Raw genomic sequence first — 19519 nt, 5'->3', positions numbered from 1 at the left:
TTATTATTATTATTATAAGCCCATTATCCACTGCATAAACGTATAAAAAGTTTTAATGAAGTCGGATTCTCGGAACAGAGCATTAAATAAATTCATAAACTTTTATTTCATATTATTTCAAAAAGCATTTCGCAGTTAGTTCCTTTAAAGATTTATTCTCTTTAGTTTGAAGAACACTAATTAAAAAAATGTTTCACACTAGCAGAAGTATTTTTTGAAAAAATAAAAAATAAAATATATAATAATTTTAATTTCTCGTGTGCTAACTCTCATTGACAAACAATATACGACGAAAGCTAATTTCTGACACATTAACTTACAAGGAATAAAAGCCTGTCCCTGAGAGGCCATGGCATTGTGATTAATGTGCAACAACAGAAAATCATAGTTCTTTTCAAAATGAGATCCAATAATGAGGTGGTGTATCTTTCGGCTCATCATCTTGTGATGCATTACATTTCCTAGATCATATTAATAAAGTATACTAAGGAGTTGATGTAGAGGGTGATCTTTATTGGGTAACTTTTAATGAATCAAATTTTTTTTTTTTTAAATGTGTACAGTATTCCCTCAACACCATCCCTGGCTTCACACATTGCAATTGCATTAAATCTCATTTGTTCTTACTGAAAAAAACATTAAGAGGAAGGCAGAGGTATATACTCTCAAGACATTAAATAACATAGATTTTATAAGTTTCTAAATCACCTTCACTTACTAAAATGTAATGTAAACAAATTGACAACAAACACATTTATAGGCTAGAAACCCTATATAAAATGTACATTTTCAATTATTGCCAAATTATTGGTAGAACTGAGTACAAATAGAAAATAGAAATAGTGAATAGAAAAAGTACTGAAAGTACTGGTCTCAACAATAATTACATGAATAACATTTTCAAGAGATCCCCAAATTCAAGTAATATCCAGGAATTTTACAAAAACAAACAAAAGCATGACATCATATATATATATATATATATATATATATATATATATATATTTTTTTTTATACAATTGGAGTGTTTTACAATAATAGGGCCAATACAATTCTTTTGTACTTTTTGCAACCAACCTGGAAAGTTTTCGGAAGTTTATTGAAATGAATTGCATTTACACATTTTGTAAACTTAAAATAACTGATGCATTGAATCAAGTGTTCAAGTAAATTGAATGTTCCCACATGTGAGGTATACATTCCATTTGGTGCTTCTCAGTTAATAGCTCTTCATATGCGCTGCTTCTTTTACCTGTAGTCAGCTTTAAGCTTCCACATGCTTTGCTGTCCAGGAAGTCTGTGGAACTCACAAATAGCAATTCTCTGAACACTGGTGTAATGTGGACGTGAGTCTCGGGGTGAAGTACTCCAGGATCTCCTCGGTGCTTGCCTGGCCATTCACCTGAGCTTGGAAGGCCACAAAGTTCCTCAGGTCAAACAAAAGCTTATCGTGTTCTGTGGGGGTAGCATGAATGGCAGTAGACTCTCTCTCTTCATCTTCCTCTTGTCTCTGGAGTTGATTGAGGTGATTCCTGGCCTTCATTCTAGCAAGGAGAGAGGATGAGGAGAGAGAACCACACTCCTCCTGCGCTCCTTCACTGCTGAAGTGAGCAGCAGGATCCTGGCTTCTTTAAAATTGACTTCTTTATAACATCTGCAGTCTATATATATATATATATATATATATATATATATATATATATATATATATATATATATATATATATATATATATATATATAAAACATAACATGAGTGCTCAACAACCGTTTATTATTCTTTTGGGGATTCACAGGATATTGTATTGACATACCTCACATTTCTCTGTTGCTTTTGCTGTTGTCCCAGATGACAGAAGTGAGTTTTTCTTCTGCCCAAACCTTCTCCTAAGAGCAAAACGGATGTTAAAACAGCCTCATATTATTCATACAATTTTATAATGTAACAAAAATTTTGAGAACTCTCAGCGCATCCTTCAGAACCCTGTTGGCTTCAGCTTCTACAAGCACATAGTCCGGGTTCGATGCCTCCATTATAGTGTCATGCTTCATGACACTGTGTATCCTTGATTTTTTTAAGAGAACATAATAGTCACACTTTTTCTAATTTTTTTCCTCCTCCTCCTTCTCATTTTTCTGTTTCTTGTACTTCCATTTCTTCACCAGGTGAAAAATGCGACAGCCCTCAAACTTGTCGTCTTCAGAGTGCCTTGAGCTTTTTATGCTTACGTTTGTGTCTGTCTGAGGGTAACGTGTCCTTTTCTGGCATCTCACAGTACCTTTTTTTCTCTCTGTGCTTTTGAGGGGTATTTGCAGGAGAATGATCTTTACTAGTGCTGTTTATCAAACGATCAGCAGTGAGATGAGGTTCAAGATTATTGTTCTGTAACCCAGAGGCATTGTTGTTTGACAGACCGTTGACTGAGGTAGAGTTTCTGTTTTCTGACAGAGTTGTGGTATCTTGGTCTTCAACGCAAAATGCAGATGAATGAGACAAGGAGGTCTTGTGTCTTTTTGGAACCTGCACATCTGACCCTGTGCCTATGAGAGAGAGAAAAAAATTCAATATAGTTATTTATCCACACTTTCAGGGAAAAAATGGCAAATGTCAAACGACTTTCAAATATCAACTTTGCATGTTATTTATCCCTAAATGGTTAAATGTAGTAACTTAAGGGCTCATATGATTACTTTAAGATAATAAGAAGCATCTTTTTGGGGTACTTGAGGTAAAAAAGTGGTCTCTTTAAGGGTACTGCCCCAGTTTTTTTTCTGACAGTGTACCAATAAAATGTTTTTAAATTGTATCTACATTGCTTGATTTCAGCACATGTTCGCTTTGTGACATCAGCCAAATGAACAGACCTGTTCTTGCAAAGATAATCCATTCAAATTGTTAATATATCCATGAATTACCTGCAAATATTGCACTGGTTTCTGTTCCCTGGGAGCTGTCAGGATTGCTCAGCGTGAAAAGTTCATAAATGTCATTAGACTTGAAAAACCGCCTCTGCTTAGGATCCTTTAGCACTCGGTTGGTGAGAAACAGTTAGAAGATTTGTCTATGGAAAGAGACAAGAAATACTATACTTTAATACTGTAATTTTTTTTTTAAATCATCGTTATGATACACCCTAGTTCCACATTTCCTGAATTATTTTCTTTATAGCCTAAACACTGACATGCCACAATCTCACCCTGCTGGATGGTTTATCTGCTCAACAAATGCATAGTGTCTCAGGTTAGCTCGAAATTGCAAAATTAATATGCAAACAATCCCGCTCTTCACAGTCCTTTCGAAATTCCCATTGCCTCCCTACAAATAACCCACTAGTCTATGACAGCCTTTAGCGACCAATTAGCAAATCGTGTTGATATCTAATTAAAAAAATAATGCATTTCAATTACTGTCTATTGAGCTCCTGCAGACAGAAGTAGGACATTATGGATTATAATAGTCCTCCTTACTATTATAAGCTCCATCTCAGTGCCCAATCCTAGGAAACTAACCTGTGGTAAATCTTCTCCTCAATTGTTCCAGCTGTCAGCAGCCTATAAACCATCACCTGCTGCTTCTGCCCAACCCTCCAGGCACGCTCACGAGCCTACGGGAAGAGGTCAATAGTTCACATCAATAAAGATCAACGCTGCATACTTCAAGCCGGAATTGTTTACATTAGATATACAGAAAGAACATGCATTCTGGATGCCAGATACTGCTTTGGCCGACCTGAGTGTCTGTGCTGGGGTTCCAGTCTGGGTCATAGATTATAACCCTATTGGCTCCAGTCAGCTGGACTCCCAAACCTCCAACCCTTGTTGTCAGGAGGAAGATGAAGATGTCTTTGTTCTGGAAAGACACACACACATAAAAAAGGTTGGTTTAAAAGCTCTTTAACCATCACAGGGAGCGTAAAACAGGCACGGTGATCATGTTCACCTGGTTGTACTGAGTGATCAGAGGCTGCCTGGACGCAATGGTAGTAGTGCCATCCATTTTGGGATACGAGAAGCCATTCTCCCTCACGAACACCTCCAAGATCTCCAGCATCTGTGTGTGTGGGAGAAATGGTTTCAGACAGAGCATTGAGAACAGGATTAGTGCTAATAGGATTAAGTGAGATTAATATTACATGTACAGAAGTACCAACTGTGTGGGTTTTAGGTTCTCTCTGAAGCCAAATCTCATTTCTATTGAACAAAGACAGCTGGGTCCTGACAGACACCCTACAATGCAATAAGATCTCCTAATGAATTCTATTAGAGGGCAAAATGACATAATAACTTTATTGGTCCTTTAGTGGTGCTGCTGGAGATAGTGAGAGTGCAGCTTATCCATCAATACTGTTGGTTTATTTGCACATTTTTACTTCAGCAAAGGGCTGATGGATCTATTGGGATGGATTTGGCTAAAATCAACCATGTCAAACATATCATTGTGTTCCTGCTATTTTTTTTTTTTTTTTTGCACTCTTAGTAACCTGCCTGTACTTGGTGAAAAGCAAAACTCTGTGTCCCTGTCTGAACCACAGGCACAGCAGTGGCTCCACCACAATCATCTTCCCAGAGCATTTCCAGTAACCAAAGTGCTCTTCCTCGGTCAGCTGATAGTCAGGGATGCCTCAGAGCAACCGCTGGCCGCCTGTGAACAGATCCGGGTGGTTGCAGATCTTTCTCAGACCCATGAGGCCTGAGAAAACCTAGAACCACAGGGTGAGGAATTGAGATTAATACACCGGATGGATATGTTAATACATTTAATGGAGGGAGAAAAACAATTCTCTTTCCTTGTAAGAAATAGGAAACACAAATCTTAATATTAATAAACCTGGTTAATTTAATGAAGGTAATTGACCAGAGCAGTAAAGTCTCTTCCTTGATGTAAATGCAGAAGTCTTTGCATTATATATGTGGCTTAATGGAGTTTGTGACCACATAAGAGGGGTTTGTAAACTGCTCTGCAACCCACAGCTTTTGCCTCCACAAAACACATTTGGAGCATTGTGATGAATAGTTTGTATAAAGGAGCATCTCCTTGCTGTGACAGTTCACACACAAAGAGAATCAATAGATCACAGGGACGGTTTTTATATGCAACAAGCATCTTCACAGCTGTATAAGGCTTTCACAACAATTACAAACAGATTCTGCATGTTTGTGACAAAGTCATTATCAGTAAAGAAAATTTATCTGTACACATATTATGAATATAAAGTTCAAAGTAAAATTTTACAGTTTTCTAACTTAATAGTTTTTTTCATTACACATTGACATAATCAGCATAACAAATGCATGAAAAGTTAGTAAAGTGAGTAGCTATACAGTCAGTCGCACTTTTTTTTAATCTTGTGAATTTTACCAGACAAAAAAATTCTTAAATCTTTTTTTTATTTTTTTCATGCTTAACTTGATTTTGAGATTTAAATTCGATTTTGATGTTTAAATCCCACTGCTACAGTTGAGGTGTTCAAACATTATACTACGCAAATTCCAGAAGCTCTTTACACATTGGTGTTTTACACATAGATCTATTACCTGCATGTCTCCAATCAGAGTCTGATGAACCTCTTTGGAGTCCAGAAAATTCTGGTAAACCTGCCGCTGATCTTCCGTCAATCTGCAGAACAGGACCTGTTCAGACTTTAACTGTTCATGATTGGATGAAAAGCAACATATATTTTATAATTCAACAGTTAAAACAACAGTAGGAAGTTTCAATGTTTGCATCTTTCTGATCTTCTAGAATTGCTTGGTGACAAAGCTTGATGCTCTGGCTTCATTTAGAACTAGTTTTTATTTATTTATTTTTAAAACAGACTGGCCAAACTGTGTCTGAAATGCAAGATACACAGACAAACAGTGGAGTATAGATTTCTCTGTTATATGTACTGTATGGACACCTGTTCATTTTTGTCAGGTAAAAAAAGATTGCTTTCACATTAGCCTTCATTCTTCTCAGAAAGTACTTTCATAAGCTGTCTGGACTTTAGGAATAAAAATGAAAAAATAAATACATTAACAACAAATCAATGACAATATTGCCCCAACAAACTTGAGAGTACAAAGACTTAAAGTTTAAAATGGCTCGTGACAATAAAGATCATGTTTATAATGTTAATAATGCTTCTATTTTCAAATAAATGCTGATTTTAAACTTTATTAATCAAATAATCCTCAGTTTTCGCTTAAAGGGTTTTCATCATTGAAAATAAAAATAAATTTTTCTTGAGCAGCAAATCAGAAAATTAGAATTATTTCTGAAGGATCATGTAACACTGAAGACTGCAGTAATGGCTGCTGGATATTCAGCTTTGCCATCACATGAATAAATTACATTTTTAAATATAAATATTTAAATATATGTGTGTATATATATATATATATATATATATATATATATATATATATATATATAAATATGTATTATATGTATAATGTATTCTTTTTTTTTTCTTTTTTTTTTTACTGTATTTATCAAATAATGCATCGTTGGTGGAGATCATTCTTTCAAGACAAAATTTTTTATAGACCCCAAACTTTTAAACAGCAGCATATTTGTTTTAACGTTTTGCAAGCAAACACAGCAACTAAAATCTATTTATATTTTTGGCTAATTAACAAGCATCCACTTCAAACCACTTTATGAAAGGCAAACAAATTTGTGTGTCCTGAGGCATGTCAACAGCCGCTTGTTCTCTTTCTCTCCTTCTATCAGCAGATTGACACATTAAATATTCATAAGAGTGCTGCTGGACTCCAAGGGGGGCTGCACTCTTTTATCAATAATGTTCTCCTGATCCAGGGTTAGGCCAAATGCCATTTAGCTGTAATTTAAAGGGGTTTTCAGATCAAAAGAAAGCCTACAGTTGAACCACAACACTGCAGGGCATACAGCGAGCCTGGATTAGGGCCCATTTGAGAGGACAAAAGAGAGAGAGATACACAGAGAGAGAGAGAGAGAGAGAGAGAGAGAGAGAGAGATGTGTGAATAAGTAGTGATAAAACATATGCTTCAGTAAAGAAGCTGGCTGCAAAAGTGTTTCATATCTTTCTTCCATCTAGACTTGTAAGGCACAAATCTTTTTTTTTTTTTACAAAAAAAAAAAAAAACTTTCACTCCACAATTTCATTTTCATTTTTTAAGTACAAACATTACATATAGTTCCTCTGTTTATAAAGTTATTAAAAGCTGCATGAATAATTCCAAAAGGTAAATCTTCATTATAAAAAAATCTTAAAATCAAAAAAGGTTTTTAATCTTCATATTTAAATTCTGAAACCCAGTTTTTTTAAATTAGACTCCGAATATTTCACAAATACACAAATGGATGTTAGTTCATTTTTCATGTATATATTTTGGTGCAAAGAAATACATAATGCATAAAGTGTAAATTCTAATTGCACGATTGTAAAATCTTCTCTCATTTCTCAAATGAATATCCACTAAAAACAAAATTTATGTACGTCTGAGGCTGGTCAGCAGGACTGTACAGACGAGAGTGCCATGAGTCAGGGGTTAGCTATCTACAACCATTTAATAACATTAATAATTAGTAAAGGTTTTTATTATTGGCATAGGAAACATCAATAGCCTTTTAAAGCAGTTCGGAAATGAAATCCATAAAGTAAGTGTGCTATTAAAAAGGCTTCCTAATAATGGCACATCTAGATTCCATTCACCATACAGCCATCACTATACTGTTAGAAGGTTTTTATATGCCTTTGAATTAATACAGGCACTTCTATCTCTGTGTAATATACAATGTGTCCTGCGTTCATTATGCTATTATATTTGGTGTAAATTATAGGTTTATAGATAAATAATAAGAGAATTTGAACTGCATTGATCAGTAAGCTCTGGGTAATGAGTGGTTCACCTGCAATGTAGACACATTAGCGTATCCTCCCATGGTAATGGGTATGGAGAACTGTTCCCAGCTTCCCTGGAAACACAAAGTCAAAAAGCGACCCCAGCTCTTTGAGGTTGTTCTGCATGGGTGATCCAGAGAGCATAAAATGGTGGGGTGTCCGGAAATGAAAAAAAATTAAATAAATACAAAAATCAGTGACAATCCGATTAATCAGGACCAAGTTGATCAAGTAATCAAAATAGTTAGACCATACCTGTGCAAGCAGTTAAATACTAGTTGACAATAAAGCCCCTTTTATGATGAATTTGGTCTAAGCTTCATTAGCTTCAGTTCATTCAATACCAAATCAAAGTGTTGCGAAATTTCCAATTGATTTTTTTTTTAATATAGCAATCAATAACACTGGAGCTGGAATGAAGATCATTTCTTTTAAGGTCTTCTTTTTTGTTAAGGTCTTGTGTTCTTTTCAAGACCTGTGAGACTTTAATTGACTGCTTGATTTTAAAATAAAGGAAAAATTTCTTATAAAGAAAGCAATGGTCACCTGCTTGCATGCCATGGTAACCCTGCAATTTTGTGGCCCTCATCCAGGATGACATAATGCCAGTCGTACTTCCGGATGTAATCTTGCATAATGTGAAGATATGAGTTGGGAGTGATGAGAATGCCATGACTGGCCTCTATTTCTGGGATAAGCTTTTCCTGAAAATGAGGAATAAACAGAAAGTACACTCACTAGCACAACAATGTGTTTTTTGGCTGTTAATTAAATAGAGGAAATTGCGATAGGTTGCTGGTATCAGGCCCCTGGTGATAGCGTCTTCATCAGAACTAGTCTATATATGTCTGCTTTGATGTCTCACATGAACGGTCTCAAGTGTGTTCCAATTATAGAAGTGCAAAGCGACTAAGCTCTGTTCCCAGAACCACCCACTCCCCCCACACACTTTTTTTTTTTTACTTTGTAGCCAATTAATCAGGTACATATGCTCTACAGGAGTGTTAGTGTTAGCGTTGCGGCAGTATCATTAGGTGCCAACGCTGCATAAACGTTCCTCTGTCTCTCTCCAACAAGCTCTTGAGACCAACTCTCCACCTAGAGGGCAAAGCACGGACTGCCAGACAACAACCCCCATTAATCACTGTGTCAGGCAGGATGGGGAGGGGGCAGTGAAGACCAGTCACAGTAAACACTTCTCAGCCGCCCAACAGCAGCTCCTGCTACCTTAGCTTTAATTAATTTAACATTTCCTTGGAGCCAATTCGACTGCACACACTAGAATATCTGCTGACAAGAGGAAAATCTCACGCTGGCATAAACGTTACAGGCCGAAGCGACACAGTTCATCTTAATCTTGTTGTCATGTTGCTTCTTTGGATGGAAAAGTTTGGGTGTTGAGATTACATACAGGACGGAACAAAGCAGTTTACATTATGGAAGTTTAAAGAATGAATGTTCTCAGCTCCAGCAGAGTGTGAATTATATTTTTGCTGGTAAAGGAGCCCGTGTCGTGGAGGACAGCAACACGGACTGGAGGCCACCAAGTGTGGACCTCCTTTACCCACTGATGCATGACTATAGCTGGACATACTATGACCGTGGGTCCCAATCCAGCATACCTCCATGAGAGGAGAATGTGGTTACAACATTGGACAAACTTTGAGAGTTGGATTACTAGTTTCAGTACGTACTTGTTTTTTTTAACATGCGACCCGTCATCTGGTTTTCATATGGGGTAACAAAAGCTTTCAGTTAATTATCATTCCCACATCGCTTTTTTCATCGGCGAAGCAAATGAATGAATGATAGATACGGTTGAAAAGTTTGGATCAGTATGACTTTTTAAAAATAAATTAAGTAATACATTTATTTTTAAAAAGTCTTACTGACTAGAACTTTTCAACAGTATAATTCATTCACTCATTATTAAGCAAAGATACAGTAAATTTATCAAAAGTGACAGTAAAGACATTTACAGTATAATGTCACAAAAGATTTCTTAATTCAAATAATTGCTGTTTTTTTTCCTTCAATCAAACAAAAATAAATAAGTTTCCACACAAACGTTGTAGTTTTTATTATTTTTAATAATAAGAATATGTTTATTCAGCACTAAAGTAGCATATTAGAATGCAGGAATAAAACACACATATTAAATGTGTGTGTGTGTGTGTATGTGTGTGTGTATATATATATATATATATATATATATATATATATATATATATATGTATGTATGTGAGTATATAAATATACATATAAGCTATGTTGTGAATGTCAGTTTGCAGTCTGGAATGAATTTGTTGCTACAAAAAAGGCAGTGTACTGCAAAATAATGTTAAGAAGTTGCTGTTCAGAAATTGTTCAGTTTGTTTTAGTGTATCAAAAACAGGTAGCTCAATCTTTCACTCAACTGAATCCATCAGACTTGTTACTGAATCACCGTCTCACTCACTGAACAGGAAGTTAATTGTATTTTCAGTGGTGTCATCTTTATCACAATGGGGCAAATTTTCATTACTGGCTTTTTATCCATACTCCTTTTTGATGAAATCCACCTACAAATGTTTTACTTGCAATTACTCACATTAACTTAAAAGTGATGAACCCCATGAGCATACACCACAGTTCTGCTAAACTACACAGTTCTGCTCTTCCTCTCTATGTGAGTGTTCACTAAAAGAGATGAACTGACAAAATGCACTAAATGGCTTTGGGAGCATTACAGCTTGATATGATATTCCGGATTGTGAAAGCCATTGATAGCGAGCCATAATTGAGTTTGCAAACAATCAATTTGTGGATGGGCGACGCCAGACAGCTTATTGACCATCCAGGAGGGCCTCCATCCCGAGTGTGTATGGCAAGAAAAGCAAAAAAAAAAAAAAAAGTAAAAAGGGATTACTTTAAACATGTTTAATAACATGTTTCATGTTTAATTTTCCACCCTCCTTGCCCAACGAACAGTCTCTTTTTCATGTCACGTCCTTGTTTCTCCTTTGATGTCGCCACTAAGAGAATTAGAGGAATATCATAATTGAAACGTCTTTAATAATTCACGCCAAACCTCTCTCCACCAGCAATCCAGCTGCTGAAATATTCATCGCAATTGAGACTCTGAGTCTGGGAGGGGTGGGGGAGACGGCTGACGTCTGTGTTTATGTGTGTTAGTGTTTATGAGTGTTTGCACACATGTATGTGTGCATGTGTGACTGGGTGGCTGATGATGATGATGATCAGGTTTTGGAAAGGACAAGACTCAAAGAAAAGACAAAATGAGGAAAGATAGTAGGACCAATTTTTATGGAAGCCCATTTCCAGCTTTTTTTGATGTTATGATATGAAATAAAAATTTTTAGAGATAAAGTTTAAAATGTAAAAAAATATATATACATACATTATATACAGATAAGTAGATATACTGTAGATATATACAAAAAGGTTTTTTGTTTGTTTGTTTTTTTTTACTCTTTTTTTTTCATGAATACAGTAGATAAACAAACTAAAAACATATGACCATGTGGAGTCCCTTGCCTGTAATTGGAGACACGTGTTTCCAGCTTGCTGTAGCCTGTCTGCTGATACCTGGACAACAAAAGCAAACATTTTGTCGCACAAAATGCAGCCCCAGAACAAACACAAACACAGTGGCTGATGAATTAATCATAGGGCCATTATCACTATTGATTCTGGATTAATGGGCCATAAGTGTTGCCCAATAGAAGTGCTGTAAAACACAACAAGAACACAACAGCCGAGTCCTTCTTTCTAAATCTAAAGCACTTCACCCCTCCCCCTCATTTACAGCTCAGCTTTCGGGACTCGTAACATTTCTGTACACAGTTAATGTTTCACATTGTATGCGCATGTGTAAGAAAACAAGATTTATTGATTATTTTCTTTCATTATGAGAGTATGTGTGATTTGTGTGACACATACCTGATGAGTTTTTTCCAGAGAAAACAAGGCATTTTAAATCCTTTATCAAATTCTGCGTCACTTCGGACTCTTCGTCACCTGCTTCTCTCTTCGCCTCTTTTTCCCGAAGTCTTTGCCTTTTCTACTTCCTGCAGGAAGACAAAACCACAACAGAATCATTACTGGCATCAGCTTGAAGCCCTTTGGTGCTGAACATCATCACTGACCATTCACCAATACTGACCAATCAGCATTAAGCATGAGTAGCTGTTGACCAATATATATCAGCCTTGCCAATATTTGGCCTTTTTCAATTATCCCTCTTCTTTTTTTTTTCGCTGATTTTTTACAAGTTGATATCAAACTAAGCTCAGCTACATCCTGTTTGCCACTATGTCACATTCACTGTGTACTGTGTGTAAAATGAGTGTTCCCAGTGCACACAGACTTAACAGATTACAGGGTGTACTTCCTTTTTAAGTCATGTTTTAACTATTTCTTTATTTGTGAAACAAATTAGGATTACAGAATCAAGAAACTGCTATCAAAAGTATATATATATCTTTTTATTTTAGTTTTTTTAGTTCATAATTTAGTACATATCATGTGAAATATAAATTTCACTGCAGACTGTGCTATTAACTGTCTTTATATGAAATGTGAAATACAATATCATATTTATCTGCTTTATATTGGCCAACAACCACCCTGCTCTCCATGATATCAGATCAAAAAAATTCATATTGGTCGACCACTAAAGCACAAGGCTACAGTTCAGTAGCAAAGTGACTCAAGCAGCTGTGTTGCATGACTAAAATAGAAACGGACCGCCGGCTGGTGTGGACGCAGTGTCACGTTGAACGACAGACCCCACAGACATTTCCCATACTGAAGACTTCACATAACGTATTTGATTAACAATCTTAAACTAAAACAAGTCTACTGCTGACATTTAAAACCTGACTCTGTTAAAGATGCCTCTTATGGGAAAGTTTGCAAGGTACCAAAAGACCCTGGCCTCGGTTTTTAATTTCCTAGCCAAAGAACTACAGACAGAAACCGAAGAGAGAGAGAGCGAGAGACCTTTCCCTTCCTCTGCCCCTCATTCCAGCAGGCCAGATTTAATTGACCCACTTCTGGCTTCAGGGAAAGCTACAGCAGTTAGTGGCAGTGTCGTCAGAAAGGCAAATTAAGATTGATACAGACAATTAGGAGTTTGAGCTCCCCAAGAAAGGTACACAGAGAGGAGTTTAGGGGAAAAAAATCCATCTTCATTTGGGGTTGGTCCTGTCACTCTGCAATGAAACTGTTCCCTTTATCTGGGGCTTCCGAGACTGCACTTGTAATTAAGTCAAGACTAAGCATTGGTTCAGTTAATTACGTTTCCCCCCTTTATTCCACCATTCGGCATTGCGCTCCACCATAGCAGAAATGAGTGGCCGCATTCACATTTAAACCAACCAGAGCGGAGAAATATGGAGAGAGAGCGTATGCCAACTCAATTTGTTCACTATAAATATGAATGCATAAATCTTGTTAGGTTTGCTTCCGTCTATTTGCACGTTAACACTGGAATAAATACATGCATACCATAATGAGAAAATATGAATAGGCATAGAATTTGCTTAGTCAAGGAACAGCTGCCAATCTCATCAGTGGATTAGGTTATCTGTTCTAGCATACATGCTATGCAAAATAACTAAACATATGAATGGTCTTTGACTGTAATGATTGGGACCGTTTATGAAATGATGGACTCTAAGACTAAATGTACCTAATCCTTTGCCTGTAATACTCAATATATCCATCATCTTTACATTTCTTGACTTTCCTCCTTTCTGAGAGTCTTCAGCCTTTGAGCTGCTAGGGATGTTACTCTTGTCCTCCTTTTTGGGCTTCCTGGTTTTGGCCTGGTTCTTCTTGTATTCTTCAACTCTTTAAGTTGGTATTCTTTATCTACATCCACCCAGATCCATCAGCTCATCGCTCAGGACATACTCTGAACCCTCACTGTCGGACATCTGCTCCCCATCACCTTTCCTTCTCCTGGCTCTGGGCAGCTCCTTCTCCACATTGGGCCTGGCTTTGGGGTGAGACTTCAGGGCGGTCCTCTGGAGCTTATGCATTCGCTTGTGGAGCTTCTAATCTTTGCTGGAGAGCGATCTGTTCTTTTGATCTTTGCCACCTCTGTTCTGTCCCGAGTTCTTCTTAGTGATCTTCTTCTTTAAGATGGGTCTCTTCCTGCTATCTGCTAACATGGCTTTGTCGGCAAGGTACTTGTTGAATCCGGAGTTCTCGCTGAGCATAACCTTTCGAGGCTCTTTCTTCTCTTGCATTTAAATGTTAAGGGTAATAATGCACCTAAAGCTTCTGAAAGAAACGGTGCTTCAAACTTACCTTCGTCATCCTCAATCAATAATTCTGCCTCAAGCTTCTGGATATTCTCTCCGTCAATCTCTTCTACTTGGCTCGGATATTTTTTAACTGCTTGTCCTGTAAAACACAACAGGCTTCTTAAGTATTGTATAGTAAGGATTTTCAAAAACCAACACACTGAAATATTATAAGTTCTTATCTAATTAGGAAACTAAAGGGAAAATATATTTAATATAAAATATCAATTTAAAATAATAATATTAATTAAGCCTTTTCATTTTATCTGATAGATTTCCAACAACATAAAATACATATAGCGGTACAGGCTAAACCAAGCTAAATAAATAAATAAATAAATAGTCCAGTTCATGCTTACCGTGTTTGCTTTTTGTCGTTTGACAGACTCAATTTTCCTACTGATGTCTTTGCTATAGCAAGCATGAGGGTCTAACTGATCTACAATTTAGCTGATGTGTTTCAAAGCAAGTGTACATGACCTGAAATGCATTACAAACCAACAAAATTATATTTAGCTTAAATTTCAGCACTGAAACTTCATCTTTTAACAGACATACACAACACACACTGTTTCAAGATCAATAAAGCAAGCATTAATTCACCTGACGTCATCCAGTACAGACTCTTCTGGCTCAGCTTTGGCTGCTCCCTGGTTTGCCTCCTGACTGGCCCTGTCCACCTGCTGCAACACACTTTGCTTGAGAACATCCTGGTCTTACACATCCACTCCCAATCCCTGCAGCTCAGCAGCCTGAGAGTTTCGATCCACTGACTGGATAGCCTTACAGTTGATCTGGAGAAGGGCCTGGGATTTTCTAGGATTCTGTACAGAATTCTACATTCTCTGGACATGTAGCCACTGGCTCTTGCTAACTGCTTCCTGGGATGGAAAGGCCACTGTCTTCTTGGACTCCAGAAGTAAGAGCGCTGACGGGGCTGGACAGGGGAGCCAGGGCCTGGTCCTTGTTACCTTCTACTGGCATTGCCAAATAACTGTGAACAAGGGTCGTTTAAGACTGTAAACTTTAGACATGTTTGATTACTTAGACATCAAAGTAACGTTAAACACATTTTAATAACAGAGAAACCGTTGAATAATATAGCTTACATTAAGAAACTTACGTTTTAAGGAGTATTTTTCTGTCATAAATATATCTCTAAAGAGGTGAAAACATATGTCTTGTACAATTACACAGTCAACGACCATAACAAAAGACATACACAATAACAGAACACTACAACAGCTACTAACACACAATAACAACGAGATACACCGATTAATTTGAATACAAATGTGGTTACAGTATATTGATATTTCATTTTAAGTAAACAATTATTTAAAGGGTGATTTATCTAATAGTATAGGTTTGTGTGCTAAATGCTAGCATATTATTATTGTTGGTAGCCTTCAACTTAACTTTTAAAAAGCACAACAATAAACAACAAACCTTCACAACGACCCGACTCTTTTAAATGATTTATTCGTTTAACGTGAACTCCATTAAGATCTCATTTTAGGTTTGCTGTGTACTACTATCTAACATTTGAATTAATCATAGACTGTATAAAAACAGGAATAAATGCATAATTAATAACTGTGAAGGGAGAACGTTTAAGGCACACTGTAAATGTCACCGGCTGAGGAAACATGTCAAAATAAAAGTCAGTAGCGGACGCACAGTGAAAAGACAGTGAATTTTTTTTTTTTTTTTTTATAATAAATATATGTTGTGTAGACATTAGTAATGATAATGGAAAAAAGGCCACCAGGGTTAAATCATCTGTATACATACATACATACATACATAATATATATATAATGTAATAATAAACAGATCTGAAAACACTGTTCACGAAGCACACGCAAACATTTAAATTGTATTGTGTTATCATGAATTGTACATTATTTACATATTTTTGAATTCGAAATAATTTTATTTAATATTTAACAACCATAATTATTAGTTTATTGTCCTTTTTATATGTTTAGAAAACATTACATATCTCTTGCCCCTTAATGGACAATTTACAAGATCATACAACGCCCTCTTGAGATCAGAATTTTTAAAATCACTTCCATGAATACATGACAACCCTCTTCATAAATGTATATTTTATTATAACAATCAAAGGCTATATATTTCTCTCTTGATCAGTGTTGATTCAGCTGAGGCTTGCGTTTGTTTTAGCATGGGTGTAATGTTGGTGAATGAACTGTAGATGGCGGAAGAGAACTGCTTAATATTATCAACTCCCAAACTTCTCTTGCTGCCTCCGAACTTCTAGAGCTGCAAAGGCCGCATGAGACATCTGCAATGCGCTGTCATGTTTAAAGACTAAGGGGAAACATGGACGTGTGACGCATCCAATAAAACCTGCAAGTATAATAGTTTTCTAATGCATTTTCCAATCCTGTTTTATCTCTTATCTCAATGGCCCTATTATAGAATGAATGACACTGTTTGTGACAAATCAAAGCAAGCGAACCATATCCTGTGCTTGGTGTCCACAACTTTGATACTTTATTACTTATTTTCCTGATGATATCATGCCAGCCAAATTCAATTGTTCTTGGTCCTTGAGTTTGCTGCCAGAGGTTTTCTTCCATATGGCAGGTTTTCCCACTTTTGTATGTTTCCTTCCAAAGGTCTAAAGGAAATCATATTATATTTATGGCATTTCGTCAACCTGGGATTACTGAGGTATTAACTGACATATCCAGTGTTTGATTAATCTTCTTTGCCTAAATGTTTTATCGTGAAATTGAATTCCTTTCTCTCTTGCCTTATTAATATAGGTTAATCATTTGTCTAAAGTTGATTTCAACAATTGTATTATTTTTTAGAAGTGTGTCTTACTTAAAAAGCTCATCGGGTTTGTGATGTGATTCAAACTGTATTCTTCTGTTTGTGCTATCTGATAAATAATATTTTAGATTTCAAATGTAAGTGGTTCATTTGACTAAACTGGACTGTGCTTAGTTATCTTTATTCAGAATGAACTGAATAGGATACAATACATTCCTTTCTGACATGTGTAAGAAACAAGTCCAGGCTTCAGTGATTAATTGCACCAACTGCTTTTATTCATATTATAAAATATTATGTATAGTGCAGCACCTGGAAGGTTTCAGTGGGATCACCCTGAGTGTTTGAGTGTGTGTGAATCTTGGGTTAGCTTGCTTTTAAAGTCCATGCTTCTGATGATGCTATAAATTAAAAAGTCATTTTTTTCCAGTTTTCTTTGTAGTTTCTGACCCCTGAAGTTAGATCTTTGTGCTATATGAGGGATTCTGTTACTTCTTGGTGAAGCTTCAGATGATTATTGATAGATTGGAGGGTGAGTGCGTTGTGTAAACCTCAAATGAACCCCTTTTTTCAGCAAGTTCTTAACTTAAAAACATACACCGCTACATCAGCTCTGTATACTTTACAGAATTCATTCCTAATGGCATGATTTGTCTGATTATTTTTTGGCCTAGTTTTCTATACTATGTAACAGAAACTAATGCAAAGCTGATGGTCTATGAACAAAATGCATTTATTTACACTGCATCTCAAAATAAACAGATGATTTAATTAAAATCTTAACCACGTTTCACTCAGCCATTCACAAATGCAGAGGCATCTTAACCAAACACTGAAATTGTTAAAATATACACAGCACATTATAGCAGATTTTTTTTTGTTTGTACGTTGTGAATGGACTTTATAAATGTCACGTAGGCCCACTGAGCAAAAACATGAGCAGAAACGAAAGAACTTTTATTGCACATCCGTAGAGAGTTAATGCTAATGCTAAATAACAAAGAGATTTTAAGCAACATGTTTATATTGTTGCTGGTGCTCTAAACTGTTTTGTTGCAGCAAAGTAAATATTATTTACTAAAAAACTTGTTCACTCTTAATCAAACTTTTGGTGAGCTGTTAACAGAGGTATCACTGTGATCATTGTATTAGTGAGTCATAGTCATAGGCTGCGTCTGAAATTGCATACTTTCTTTTTTCTCATGGCCATCAGAAGTATGTTCTATATGAATGTGTAATATGAATGCAATCAAGAAGTACAACATTTCTCATGATGTCATTGTCATGTGTCCTTTCAAAGTCAGATGTGTCGCTTGATATTCTTAAATAGTAAAGTGTTCATTAGAAACACACTTTCAAATCTCACTGGAAAGTTGGCAATTACTTTGTTGACATCTACTATACATATATATGGAGGTTTGCAGTTTTGGATGCAGCCTTGGCAGACTGCTTTTGCAATGAACTACTTTAATTGATTTAGTGAATCAGACTAAATTGGACATATTGGAATAACAATTTAAATTTCAGTCTGTTCTGCACACCAAACTATTGTGTGAAGATGAGAAGTATGGCAAACATGTTGTATGACTTGACATTTCGCATCCTTATTATTCTATGAACAGTGTTTACAGAAATTCACTGAAAATGTTTATAGCTCAGGATCTACAAACACCACTGTAATTCTCCTGCCATCATGAACAAATGTGTAAGTATGACAAAATCACTTAATCTCTGCTTTACGTCTTTCTGCCTCTCTGTGGATTCTTTTGAAGGTGGATAGGCAATTCAAATATTTACTCAGCATACAATGCATGAAATAGGGGAAATCACAGAGGAGGGAAATAGAAATTGAAGTTTGAATTGCTCCAGCACAAGTCTGTACATGTTGCTACGGGGGAGAGCCTACAGCGTAGGTGGAGAAAGCTTACTCAAATAAACTATGGAGCCACAAATGAATTACCTCACACAGCGGTATGCTCTTATTAATGTTGATTGGAATCAAAGGCTGACCTGTTAAGAGGAATGAAAACTGGCTCCATACTTTGGGGATTTTTCCCTGATCTGCCTTGCCTGCTGATCTGAGCTGTTTATTGAATCCTTTAAGGTGGTAGCCAATGTATTGGGCAACCACCTACGGTTGTATCAGTAAATGCTGAAGGAAAGTCCTCAGAAACACGCTGATGCTGGTAGTTCAGAGTGCAGTGCACATACAGCTTGTACAATTAGTACTTCATTTTGTACTATGCTGTCACATTTTATGCTGTGCCCATTAATAAATGAATGAACAAATAGTGCCCCTCCACAATTATTGGCACCCTTGGTGAATATGAGCAAAGGGGATTGTGAAAATAGATCGTCATTGTTTATCCTTTTGATCTTTCATTTAAAATTCACAAAATTCTAACCTTTCATTGAAGTAAAACCATTGAAAATTGTGTGTGTGTGTGTGTGTGTGGGGGGGGTCTCATTGTGAAATAATTTTTTTCTCTTAATGCATGTTGGCCACAATTATTGGCACCCTTAGAAATA

General features: G+C 36.3%; 1 pseudogene; it reads right to left on the bottom strand.

Annotated features, from left to right (window-relative positions):
- Positions 1-1014: 1014 nt before the first annotated feature.
- Positions 1015-15299, bottom strand: LOC113057477 (DNA excision repair protein ERCC-6-like; annotated as a pseudogene).
- Between the last annotated feature and the right edge of the window lie 4220 nt (positions 15300-19519).

This window comes from Carassius auratus, chromosome 38, assembly GCF_003368295.1.
Source record: "Carassius auratus strain Wakin chromosome 38, ASM336829v1, whole genome shotgun sequence".
NCBI classification, from domain to species: Eukaryota; Metazoa; Chordata; class Actinopteri; order Cypriniformes; family Cyprinidae; genus Carassius; species Carassius auratus.
This window is presented reverse-complemented; position numbering and strand designations above follow the sequence as displayed.